This window comes from Callospermophilus lateralis, chromosome 1 (assembly GCF_048772815.1).
Source record: "Callospermophilus lateralis isolate mCalLat2 chromosome 1, mCalLat2.hap1, whole genome shotgun sequence".
NCBI classification, from domain to species: domain Eukaryota; kingdom Metazoa; phylum Chordata; class Mammalia; order Rodentia; family Sciuridae; genus Callospermophilus; species Callospermophilus lateralis.
In genome coordinates, this window is record NC_135305.1 from 35294737 (window position 1) to 35309161 (window position 14425).

Here is a 14425-nt window from a genome sequence, read left to right on the forward strand (position 1 = left end):
CCGCCCTATTGCTTTTCTTGCTTAGCCCTTTTTCTTCTTGTAATGCAGCTGAGGAATGTCCATATTCTAGCATTACTCTGTTCTGTGCATAAGGTCAGTTCTTCTCTTTTTGTTTCTAGAAAAGAATAATCCAAACAAGTGGTTCTCCAATTTGATTAGGCATCACAGTCACTTGAATGGCTTTTTAAAACAGACTGCTGGGCCCAACCCTTTCCCCCTGCATTTCTCCTTCAGTGGGTCCTGTTTGGGGGCTGGAGGATATGAATTTCTAGCAAGTTCCCAGATGCTGCTGCTGTTGATTCCAATGCTGCTGGTTCAGGCTTCACAAATCACTGACCCATATACTACAGAAGCACTAGCTGGCTGACTAATCTCCTGTATGAGGGAGAATAAAAGGCACACTGATATTTAATGTCTAGAACTTAGCCATACAATAAAAATAACAGAATGAATATGCATATTTGTTTTAAACCCAAAGTATAAAGACACCTTTTCTTATATTCAGATTATTTTCATAGACCATAAGTTAAAACTGCTAAAGAAGAGAAAGCTATTGATATTGTATCAGAGTATATAAAAAGGTTAATTATGGCATGCACATCTTAAAGATCCCTTTGCTATGTGAGCCATCTCCAGAAATACTTGCCATACGACTGAAATAGAAATGATTATATGAGTAAATTATCACCCACACTCCTTGCCTGCATTATTTCATACCACAAGCCTTTTCTCTTTTCAAGGAATAATGGTTTTACATTTTACTTTGTGATGGCACTCTAATTGCTAAATATAATAGGAGCATTATGCTACAAAGTTAAAAGATTCCAAGTGAAAAGATAAGTCAAATATAGTAATCTCATCCAGCCAATAATTCTTTAAAGTGTGTTCCTCTTTTCTTTTCCAGCTGTCCGCCAATTGTGAGCTCTCACACAATCAAATGAAACTGACTACCTCAGTGGAGAAAAGCTAACAGGGACCTTGGGATTTTTCTAGTCTAAGAGTCTGTACGTAGGAAACACTGGCCAAATCTGGTCCATTCCTTGTTTTTATAGATACAATTTTATTGGAAAATAGGCATGCCCATATTAATTGGGAAATAGCCATGCCCATCTGTTTGCCTATTGTGTGGCTACCTTTACACTATATGATAGTGAAATGGTTGCAACACAGACCATGTGGTCCAAAGCTAAAAACATTTACTATCTTGCCCTTTATCAGAAAATTCTACTGACCCTTCCTCTAGTCCAACCTACTCACTTGTCAGGTGAGAAACCTATCCTGAGAAAGAGAGCTATAGCTCTGGTTCAAGCATTCAAACAGAAACAGGAGGCAGAAGGCCAGGCATCATCCTCACCAATACCTGTATGAGCTTTATTCCCCCAAGACAGAGCTGCCCTTCCTGTATTATTTGAGAAGGGAACATTGGTGTAAGCTTGCATCTCATTGCAATTTTCAATTCAATGACCTAAAAATCATTTTCAATTTTCAATGACAACCCTCTCCCCAAAAGCAGTGAGACGGAAGTGTGTTTTAATGTTACTCTGAAATGTACAAAGCATATTATTAGTAGCTGAATATTTGAGGCTTGTTTCTAATAATGAAAAAATTCATTTTTCAATGATGAAAAAATCATTAGGATGATTTTCTCTTTCAGAAGATACCTATATTGTGTCATGTAGCTTTCTCAAAAGTATCCAAAGCCTGCAAAGAGAATATGCCTGGTGATGGGAATTCTTGTTTTCTCAAGTTGTATTCACCAAACTGGCAAAAGTATAAGAGCATATGTGTACATGTATAAGTTAACATAAGTATTTTTACATAATTCATGTATCCATGTCTAAAATAAAATGATACAATAATGCTAGATGTCCCCTAATCTCTTATTTGCATGTTAAGGAAAATATATCTGTTCTGCAAATAGGAACCCAAATTCTGTGGTTTCAGGTGAGTATACAGAATTATACAATGAATTGAAAAGGAGTATTTTCATAAAAGGACCATTATTTTATGTGTTTATTCATTGGCTTTTTAATGGGTACCTCCTATGTGCCAGGAACCCCCTGTGCTGAAATAGATACACACAAAGAGGCCAGAGGATCTCACAGTGTTATGCAGGAGGTCATCATGAGAAAGATATCCGTAGTCTTATTAAGCTGTTTCTCTGCTATCTTCCATTGGCATACATCTAATAAGAACTTTTCTCTCTGCGTGGCATTTAGTAAGTGTCCAGTAAATCTATGAATAAGTGGGTGAATGAATGGATGAGCAAGTGAGTGAGTGAATGCACAAAAGGTATGAACCACTTTGAGCTGTTTAGAAAACACCTTATATGTCTGGAAGATAGGATTTGGGAAAGAAGGGTTGGACATACTGGGAGAAGAGACTGGGGAGGTGGGTCAAGTTAAGATTATGGAGTACCTGCCGGGTGTGGTGGCACATACCTATAATCGCAGCAAATCAGGAAGCTGAGGCAGGAGGATTGAAAGTTCAAAGCCAGCCTCAGCAACTTAGGGAGGCCCTGTCTCAAAAAATAAAAAGGGATGGGGCTGTGGCCCAGTAGTTAAGTGCCTCTGGGTTCAATCCCTGGTACCCCACCACCACCACCAAAAAAAAAAAAAAAAAAAAAAAGAAAGAAAGAAAAAAGAAAAGAAAGATTATAGAGTACCGTGTATACTAACCTAGGTATTTTTAATAATTATTTCAGCAATTCCATGTGTCAGTCCTGTGATAGGCTCTGAGGATATACGATTTGGCTCCTGCCCTTCTGGACTCTACAGTTCTCACTGAAGCAATACATAAGAAATATTCAAAAAGTATTAGGCATGATCATTATTGGAGAAAAGTAATTGAAAGTGAATGAAGAAATACAGAAGATGAGGAGGACCAGAGTGAAATGGTAGGCAACCAATAAGACTTGCAGATTCCAGGAAGGTCTGTCTAGTGGAAGAGTGGGTGAAATTGAGGTTGGAGAGGAGGCAGAGGTCAGGTCATGGAGGGTCTTGTGCATCATGGTAAAATTTGGGGCTGTGGCCTAAAGTTAGTGGGAACCACCTAAGGCATTAAGTTTGGGAATGACAAAATCAGAGTCTTGTTTTTATAAGATAGAGACATGGACGAATTCAAGAGACTATAGAAATTGAATAACAAGGATTATTGATTGATTGACTGTAAAATGTGAGGGAAAGAAAGTTAGAAGATGTTTCCCAGATTTCTGGATTGAGCCACTGAACGAAGAACGTATCATTTACTCATGTAAGAACATGAGTTGAACAGCAGTGTTTCAGGAGCAAAGATGAGAACAGTTGAAGTTGAGGATGAGAAGAGATGGCTACGGAGCTCATAATATGAATGAACATGGAACCTGGGCATGGATGAGATCGCAAAAGAAATGTATAATGTGAGAAAACAACCAGGATGGAACTCGGGGGGTAGAAGAGGAACCCAGAGAATACTGAGTAAGCAAGAGTGGTCAAAGCAACTTGTTAAAAATAGGAGACGGTGATGTCATAGGAATAAGAGAGGATAGGGAGGAGAAAGGAAGAAGGAGGAGGACATGGTCAGCGTTGTCAAATGTGTCTTTTTTAATAAGGACTGGAAATGATCCACTGGATATAGCAATTAGGAGAGCTCTGATCAGGGTCATCTAAAACTCTCCTAGATCTTGAAATTGCTTGTTTCTGGAGATCCTACCCCATATTATAGCAAACATTGAAATGCAACAAATTCCACATTAAATTGTTTCATAAAAGATTTAAGGTATTAAATATTTCCCTTTGAAACTATTACTAATTTTTTCTAGGGTGTGTGTGTGTGTGTGTGTGTGTGTGTGTGTAATTAAGCCCATTCATTTTTCTTTAGATCTCAACCATGTTGTAGTTTTCTTAAAAACCCTGAGGACCTTCACTCTTATTAATAGTAACCACATTCAAAGAAAGCTATAGTGAGTTATGGAGTAAATGAGTGATGAGGCAGACGGTAAGCATGAACTTCTCTTTCATAGGTACAACTAGGAAAGAACAAAAAGGGAGAGAGAGCAAGAGTGCTGCAAAGTCAAGGGAAGGTCTGATTTATTTAAAATTAGAGCTCTTCACATGGATTGGAAGAAAATAGCAAGAAGCAAACACCAAAAACAGGTTGATAATTGAGAAGAGAGAAAGAATATTTGCTCAAAATGCTGATTGAGGAGATTAGCAAATAAGAAGAGATCCAGAGCTAGGAATATAGATCAGTGGTAGAGTGCTTGCCTAGCATGTACAAGATCCTGGGGTTAATTTCAACAACCCCCGCAAAAAGAGAAAAGGGATTTAGATTAGTTGATTTCACCTTTTCTAAAGTCCTTCTCTGTGTCTAGATGAAAGAAAAAAGGACAGGTAATAGATTGATGTGCACCTGATATCTATTGTTAATGATGAAATGTTAAAATCAAGTCTTCTTCAAGTAACTCCAACACCACCATTCAGCACTGTTCTTCTAAAGATCAGGGACTGCAGTGATGGCAGTGAGAACACTCTCACAGCAGTTAACAGCTCCATAGTTCATAAATAACCCCGAACTACCCTGTTATGAAGAGTGCTATAGAGATGCCTATTGGGGTTTGACCCCTGGTTTTTTTATGAGCAAAGAAGAGGCAAGTATTCTCTGGGAGTAAAATGCCCACCTATGTCAAGTGAATTGATTTGTCAAAAGCACCATCTGGTAGATGAGTTGATTTACACTGACGAGGCAGGAGGTATATGGAAAGTGCATTAACTCTTTGGGGCCACTGGGGCAGCATTAGTAAATCATTGCTACAGTACTAAATGGTTCCCCTAATGGCCCCAAAGAGTAAATGCATCCCCCAAAGAGTCTCAGATGGCCCCAGGTGGTCGTTTGCCCTCTGAGAGTCAGGATGATTACAAGTGCTTTTCAAGAGCTAGGTCAGTGGCCCAATTTCCACTTTACAGATAAGGAAACTGAAGCGTATTCTAGGCCACTTGGTGCCAGTTAATAACAGAGCTTAGATTAGATATTAGCCAGCTAAGGTGGATAGCTAATAATTAGTGTTGCTGCTGTGATACCAATAAGAATTCTAGTGATCATGTCAGTAAATGTTTGTCATTCAAAATGTGATCATTCACAGTAAAATAACCCACATTTATTCCCATGAAATGGGAATTATTCCTATTTGGTTGCAAAATGATTGACTAGAATGTTCTTTTACAAAAACATAATTTTAGTTGTGCTTTTTGATGTTGTTAGGTTGTTATTGTAGAAATAGAAATGAAAACTCAAGTTGATGAAGATAGAAAGCCTTTCCCTAACAGCTGTTAGGAGTGTGTCTCAAGTTTGTATGTTTATCAGACTTATACATTAAACAAACTGGATCAGCTTTGGAGGTATTGTTCAATAAGCCATGAGTGTTTCTGAGCTAAAAGGGGCATGCAGATCCTCTATGAAAGGTGCTTATTTTACAAGTGAAAAAATGACCTCAATGTGGCCTAGCCAGGTCTTTTGTCTTAAGCTTAGGAAGTGAGAAAGCCCTGTTACCTGAAAAAACATGGAAAATAGGTCAGGGGCTCCCAGAACTTCAAGTCTGGAGGGGGAGAAAGATAGCATCATGCTATCTTTATTATTATTATGACTCAAGTTTTGTCATTTTTATTATGAGTTTGTGTTAATAAAAGGCCACCAATTCTTTGTAAAACATACAGTTACTAGGCATCCCCACCTTAAAAAGAAAAGACATGTAGAGGGGGAAAAAAAAGGCAAGAAAAAATAGTTATCAAATGTTAAGCATGTAAAGCTTGAAGCAGAATTCTGTTCCAGGACTTATCCACTTTTAATCCTCAAAGCTTACTTGCATGGCTGAAGGCTTCTAGGAATTTTGTAAGTAGATGTGTAATTGTGAATTTCTCTAGAAAGAAAAATAAAATCTGCAACAATCAAATTGCATTCCATAAACACAATTAACTCTTGATATGTTTCATCAGGCATCCTTGTAAAATATGAATGTGTTACCATAAATCTTACATAGAAGTGATGGTCTGTGTAATTCTTGCATAAAAATGGTAGTTTTTTGGTCAGTGGATCAAAAATTAGGGCAGCTCAGTGTTCTGAGATTACATGGAACAGGACATTGATTTTGTTTTGTTTTGTCTTTTCTTGTGTTTGGTGATTAGATTTAAGACATAGATGCCAAAATAGTCTGTTTTGATCAAAATTGAGGCTTTCCCTGTTGAAGTCTTGGCTGAGTTCAGTGAGTTTTGCAAACACAGAAAAAGCAAACTTGAGTACAGGCAGAAGGGAAATCTAAAAAGGAAATTAATCTTTCATGACCAAATAAGAGATACTTATGATTATTAATCAAAATAAGGCTATGGGTTAAACAATTATAATTGCAATCAACTCTTAGGGAATTTGGGACTTCTCAAATACCTATGAATGAAGAATAGTTGTTAATGAGTTTATTCATTAAAAATAATCCCTTTCATTTATATTTTCTCTTACATATTACAAAGTTCTTTCACCTAGCAAGACCATGTTTGATGTTCATAACAAGTGTGAGGTGGGTAGGTAAGGTACTATTTGCCTATTTAACAGATGAGCAAGTTGAAGCTGGGAAAGGTCCAGAGATCTTTTCACAGATAACACTGCTTCTAAGTCCCATTAGCAGTCCTTTTGTGATATATAATCACTGCTTTGCTCAAGTAAGGGCCAATCCTTCAAAAGTGATTGTCATTTAATATAAATGTGCCCTGAAAGTATAGGGAAGTATGCCACTGACATACCTTTATGAAATTCAAACAGATTATCTTTTTGTTGTTGTTGTTTAGCAATTAACAGTACAATAAATTAAGAAGGCACAGATCAAACATATGTTTTCAGTTGATTGTTGGGATACAAAGAGTGCCATAATTAATGAATTTGTTAATGGTTCTTCCCACTTTGCTCAGTGCCCAGTTGTCAATGCCAATGAATTTTGGACTTGGGCCATAACATTTATCTGTTTCTCCAAAAGCCAGTTTCTTTCATATTCAAGCTAAGGATACCAAGTTGCACAGTGCACTTTTGCCAGCCTGACGGTGGTTTTGAATGCCTCCACACTGGTGCTCCCTAAGAATGGTAAAATATTCTTTATGTGCCAGCTGTCGTGCTCCTTTGATCCCCCAATTTGCATATGGTACGTTACTGAACAGGAGTTTTTCTTTCTGTTTCACCAAATGCAGGTGTGCAGTCATTCTAAGAGCATTCTCAAGATCAGCTATATAAATTGCCCCCTAGGTCCAAAGTCTGAAAAAAACAGTTTTTCATTAAAACAATTAAAAAACCTACAATGTTTGTACTTCACTTTTTCAGTCTTCTAAAAGTCTTCCTTCTGCCAGTAGCAACCTCACAAATGGCATCATTTGTGTGAAGAGTTGGCAATTATTTTTCTAGCCTGTGTAGGCTAGAATGTGGGAAAAGAACTTCCAAAGCCATACATAAATAATGAGATGTATTGGCTCACTTTGCTTTCTGAAAAATACCAGCAAATTTATCCTTCATATTTACCTTTAAAATCTTCCGGGATACTTAGGAAGTTTTGGACTCTTATCTTCTCATGCATTATTTTTCTCCTGCAGCCGTTTTCTATAAAATGCACTTGTTTCACTCCAACAACACCAAACTGAAATACTTGGATGAAAAAAAAAAGTGTTTCTTTCTTCCTCAGTTACATTTATGTGCACAGATTTTAACTGGGTTAAAAGACACTATGCATCCCTGGACTTTACAGAAAGTCTGGGCTTATTAAAATACAAAGTATCTTTAGTCTTAATTCAGTATGGTTGTAACCAGAAGTCCTAAAGATATATGAAAGATCAAATATTTACCCTATGTGCAAATTAGATCCCAATAATGACAGATTACTTACCCTAGAGTTCAGTTAAAGTGTCAAAAATCATATTACATCTCATATAAAGAAAAATACGTGGGGCTGGGGCTCAGGGGTAGAGCGCTCACCTCGCATGTGCGAGATGCTGGGTTCAATCCTCAGCACCACACAGAAATAAATAAATAAATAAAGGTATTGTGTCCAACTACAACTAAAATAAGTTAAAAGAAAAAATGCATGATTTTTCACATATTTTTCATTGTTCAGATTTCACCATCAGATACAAGATGATTTTAACATTGTTTCTTATTAAATATAAATTTTATTGATATGAATTATTACTTTACACCAAATTCTCAACATCATTAAATTAAAATATTAAGAAGTAGCACAAATATTTTTTCTAAGTAACTCCTTTCATTCTTAAGCTTTGTTTAAAGCTTTGGCTAAATCCTTGAAAAACAAAACTTTTTTTCTGCCTTTAAAAAAATTAGCTCCCAAATTAAATCTTATAATTTACTCATGATTGTTCAACTTTTATAGAAAGGAAAGAAAAAGCAGTATTGTCCTTTCTCATTGCTACAAATCCATAAGTTGTTGCAATAATGCTTAGATCAGAAAGCAATACCTTCTTTTATATTATATAGTGTCCTGTTGGCTGTGCTCAGATTGCAGGCCTCTCCCTACCTGCCCCAGCTACTAGATGGATCACTCCTCTGGTTGTTACATCAAGAGCCAGTGCTGGTAAAGTGGGGGACACTGAGACAAATGAACTCATACACCAACTTTGGGCCCAGACAGACTTGAGAGGGTTCTAGTTTTCATGGGCTTTTCAGAGAAAACAAAAGAAAAACCTATTTTGTGCCATAGGCCTGGGCCGTTTTTCCAAATTCTTTCATCTTAAATATGCCCTTCTGATCAGCCCCCATCTTTCTGTTGATCAGGCCACTGGCAGAAACACAAGGATTTTTGTAAAATGGATTTGTCCTTCCAGGAGACTGCATTCCAGGTATGAAATTATAACCCCATAGTCTTTCCCAGGCCTACTAAGGCACCTTCCCTCACTGTCCTTCCCTGGAGCTCACTCCCACATTCCTTTTACGCATGGGTCTTTTTCTTATCTACTTTAAATGGTGCCAACCTGCTTTCTTCAGCAAATTGTTGGTGCTAAATAAATGGTGTGAGTTATAGTAATAATGGTGATGATAATGAATCTTAAAACACCTAACTAATCCCAGTGAACTCTCTGTGATGTTAAGGCTGTGGAACACATGGTTGACTAACAGTGATAATGACTGAAAGTGAGGTGATAAATTACTATGCAGATTGTCCATGGCTTAAAATTGTCTCAAAAGGAGGACATTTCATCACAGACCAATCCCAATTAAATAAATATACGTGTAGCATTACAGACACACAGGAGTCTGCGTGTGTGTGTGTGTGTGTGTGTGTGTGAGAGAGAGAGAGAGAGAGAGAGAGAGAGAGAGAGAGAGAGAGATTTGTTTTCAATAACTTGCTTCATAAAATACAGGGACACCAAGCAACTTAGACAAACACTCCTAAGGTCAAGGGCCATGGGAGGTAAGAATTAAGGTTGTGTTTGCTCTTTCTTGAATGTTGCATTGTTCCTGGGTCTGTAAGCATAACTTTAGAGACTCCACCAATATAAACACAAAACTACCTAGTTATGAGCCTATGTTTACACAGTCTGGATCAAAAGCACAGACACTCGGGTTCATTTGCATTTGCTTGTCAAAACTGTCCTGATTCTTTATTTAAAAAGGAGCAATAATTCATATTATGAATCCATTTATTCTCAAGGTCAGTTTATATTTACAAATTTTATTTTAAAAAGGCTTCACAGTCTTTACCACGTTGCCAGCACTTTCTTTTCTTTTGAGTTGCATTGTTCTTTTCTAAGGAACTGATTGTGTGGCAGATCGTCGGATCATTGCAGGGAGCACAGATGAAAAGCCTGTTATTCCAAAGGATTAAATTACAATTCTTAGTGAACCATTGCCAAGCTATTTTTTTTTTTTTGAAACCCGGGGAGGATTGGAAATAGGAAATGTTATGCTGTGAAAAGGGGTGGGAACGGTTGAGTGCAGGAGGAAGAATAAAATACCATCCCAATAAGTGTTATTACATTTTCTTTAAGTAACATCATGAAGCAAATAAAAGATGATAGTAAAATCTACAAACTAGCCAACTGATCAGGAATAATAAGCAACTTAATTTGTGAAGAAGTAATGCTATCATGGGATAGATTTTTATTTAATTCTAAAAATGTGAGGAAAACAAACGAGGTAGCATGTACACATTAACACCAAAAAAACAATTAAGATTCCAGCTTCACTTTTGCACTTTTAGAGTTCAAGGCCTATGGGGACAGAGGAACTAAGATTTGCAGATCACTTGACTGTGAGCTCTCTTGAGAAGGATTATAAAATGTATTAGGAGGAAAAAAATGAAAGGGAGTCTCTTAGAGGAGAATTAGCACATTCCCAAAAATATGACCTGAAAGCAGAAAGAGAAATTAGTTCTGTTTGATGTTCCAAACACCAGGAAAGTATTAGATAACCTAGGAGGGGACAAGATAAGTAACTTTGAGAAAGAACACCATAAACAAGCAATGTTTCAAAACTCAATTCTGAAACATCTATTAATGAACTCAGAGGAAGATTCAGGATATAGGTGCCCAAGGACCTGGAGAAATTAAAGGAGAAAACTGACAATAGCTGTGTGCTAATTATAACAGGGAGTCCACAGGATGCCACTGTGAACTCTGTGTATAAATGTAGGGATTAGGAACAAACTCCATATGAAATGAGGTACTGAAAAGTTCAAAAACACACATTGAGGATGTCCATGTTTGAGGAACATACAAGCATAATGCTTGAGGTTAAAAAGATGGGCAAGATACAATTCCTGATCTCTAAGAATTTGCAGTATTTGGAGAAAAGAGAGACACACAGTCAGATGACCACAGTAAAACACTTGAGCAGATACTATAAGGATAGGTAGCACAAAGCAACCTGAAGAACTGCAATTCACTTTGGAGAAATTAAGAGATGTTTTAAAAGGGAGTAAGTAATATTTGAATTGGGTCTTAAAGGATGAATAAGTGTTCTCTGGACACAAAGAAAATGGGTGCAAAGATTAGGTGCATGCAGTGTGTGAGTTCTGGGTGCATGGGTTGGGAGAGCCAGCAGGAAGCAAGATTGGATGGTGCTGGAATCAGATTGCAAAGGGTCTTTGTATTTGCTAGGTTTTGGCCTTAACCAGTTTAGGCCAGCTTTAAAGAAAGGGGAATGACCCAATCAAATGTGCATCTCAGAAACTCTGGTTATGAGGGGGAGAGGGAGGCTCAAGTCTGCAGATAGCAGTCAGGAGGCCACTGCTCTGGCAATAGATAAGACATCAAGGACAGATTTGATATTTTGGAGATGGTATGAATAGACCATAAGTGATTAGATGTTAAGGGTGAGGAAAATTTGAAGGAAACTCCAGCACTAAAGATAGTGATACCACTAACTGAGATAAAGAAGTATGCAAAAGGAATTGCACATACATCATTTGCAACACTGGGGGCAGGGGAGGTTGGCAGGTTTGTTAGAATCCTCTTTGTAGAATGAAGGAGACTAGAGGTCAAAGAGAACTAGCAAGAACTGTGTCCTCACACTACCACACCTTATTGTGTCCTGAAGAAACTCAGGGGGTCAGAAAACATTGGGTTGGAATTTTATTTAATTGCTTACTATTACAAAACTCTATTATTTAAATTAAGCATAGTATATCAAATTTTAATACAATAGAGACAAATAACATGCTGACTTGTCTTACCAGGTTAACTCTGAGTGCAGCCCTCTGAACACAGTTTCTTCTCATTACTTGACAATGGAGTAGGATCCTGAGATTATGAGGCAGCTTGTTTAAAAACTCATATTTTTACCATTTCTAATAACACACCTTTTTAATCAAGAAAATCGTGATACTGTGCAACCAATAAGAAATTACAGAAGTAAATTGGCTGTTGAGACTCATCTCTGATGATTGTCGGCTTGTGTGTGTAGCTCAGTGTCAGAATGATTGCTTAGCATGTTCAAGGCCCTGGGTTCAATTTTCAGTTATAGGGAAAAAAAAGTAAGTTGATAACTGTCATCAAAGCCTCTTATTTTAACTTTTGCTGTTTATCAAAACAGTCTTTTCCAACTTGATTTTGCATGATTGTGATGAATTTGAATTATTGAAATGTTTGCTAAAATAGTTTTATTTTATATGTTCCTTCTAATATGAATTGTGATTATTCATATGATTACTTTGACAAAGAATTCCATTTCTATAAAATAAAGTTTTTAAAACCTGAACTTTGTTTCTTAGACTGCCAACCAAGACTTCAGTCTTTTAAGTTTTGTTTAAAATTTTTAAACTGTCCCTTTGCTGTCTTCACACACACGCTTACTCTTCTTCTTGCCTTCTTCTTCTTCCTGTGAGCTTGGGATTTGTACAAGATAATATCAGACACAATCTGGTTTGGCAGCATAATGACCAAAATGTCTCTTCTGTTTTTTATTTTGTTTGATCACAACATCGAAATGCAAAAATGGGTAAACTGTTTTGACAGTGGATTTGAAAACACCTGCTTAGTGATGCTGATGTGTGTGAATTCTCATATTTAACATTAACAGCAATTTCTTCTGTCATTTTTACCCTTTTATTGCAAAAATCAGTGGCTTGGTCAGATCCTGGCAAAATACATCCTAAGCAACATTTTTGTGGAGGAATAAAAATGTACATTAATACAATTTATATTTTTTTATTAGTGTACATAATCTTATGTGAACAACAATCAATTTTTCTGTCATATGTAACTTTTTAATGTACTATTTGAACTTCATCAACAGCTTCCTGATTGGGTGTCAAACACTAATCAGGCCCCTCACAAGTATTATCAGGGACTTAAAACATCTTGCATCCATCATAAAGAGTAAGTAACCATAATGACTAATCACATTAGCATAGTTTAAAAATGCAGAGCATGAATAGCTTTTTCCCCAAGATTTGTAGTAAAAATCTATGTACAAAAGGACTGAAATGATTCATTATACCACTAACTTGTTTATATTATAAGACATTTATGTGCCTGGCAAAATAAAACCATAAAACTGCCATTAACAAGTAGAGGGAGGAGGTTCTGTTTTTAACCAAATTACATGAATTTATGATGAATATATACAAAAATATTCCAGGGAAGAGATACTGCTGCTATCCCATTATGTCGTCCTAGGACGTTACAAAACCCAGTTCAATTATAGAACTTTTTAGTAATGCACACTTTGTACTTCCCAATTAGACTATAAGTAAATTTAGCAACTTATGAATCAGATTCTGCCCTTAAAGCTAAACAGTGAATTGCATGTGGAATCACTATGTATTAGAGAAGCACAGAAAGCTAAGGGAAATTTTATTCTTAGGGGGAAAAAACCCCTCAAAACCAAAAAACACCCCCGTTTTTTATAACTACTTACAAATTTAAAAACCTTACCACCCACATGGAAATGAGTTCACTGGTTTCTTCTCAGAAGTTTGGGATATCTGCATTAAAACTAAATTATTTTGCTAAATATTCATTACTGAGTAACAAAGCAAGGTGCTTCAGATGCAGTTGTGAAAAATGACACACATACAGTCTTTGCCTTCACAGGGCTTAGTAAGAAAAGTAGAAAAGGAAACAGACATTTAAATGGCAGCATAAGGAGTTCTACCGAACTACTAGGCAAGGCTTCCTGGGGTAATGCCAGCGTGAATACCTGGAAGATAAGCAGGAGCTCACCAGGTAAAAGGACATGAAGGTACAGTCAAAAATATTCTAGGCAAAGTAAGGTAGCTTATGTGGAACATTTTTCATTATTGAATATTTATAAAATAAATGTTGACTGCATACAACTAAATTTTATATTCCAAAAAATATATATATAGCAAGAGATAAAGCTAGAAAACATTTTGGGCTCCAGATTCATCCATTTAAATATTAAGGGGGTAGGGTGATGTCAGTGTCCAAGATGCACAAGGTATCTGCTGTTAGGGAGTTTAGTTGAGGAAACAAATATAAAAATAATCAACATAATAATGTCCAATTCCAATAAATGCAAGGAAGAAAATAAACAAGTTTCTAGGAGAATAATCTGCTTTAAATAGATGAGAATGGCATCTCTGAGGAGGGGGGATTTGAAGAATAAGAAAGGTCAGATCATGAAGATGTGGTGAAGCATATCAGGGAGTTGGGGCTTTATTTAGAGGCTTATCTACATTTAAAGGTTTCAAGCAGGGGAAAGATGCAGTCAACTTGCATTTGAGATGTCACTCTAGCTACTCTGCAGAATATGGAGATAAACAAGGTAGGGAGACAGCAGGTAGGGAGACCAGTTGGATGGCTTTTCCAGTAATCTAGGTAAGGGATAATTGCCAAGTGCTAGAATATCTTGGTAACAGTGGTATTAGGCAGGTAAAATATGAAAATACTTAACAACCCTTCTAGCATGAGCACTGACCCATCAGAATCGATACTAGACC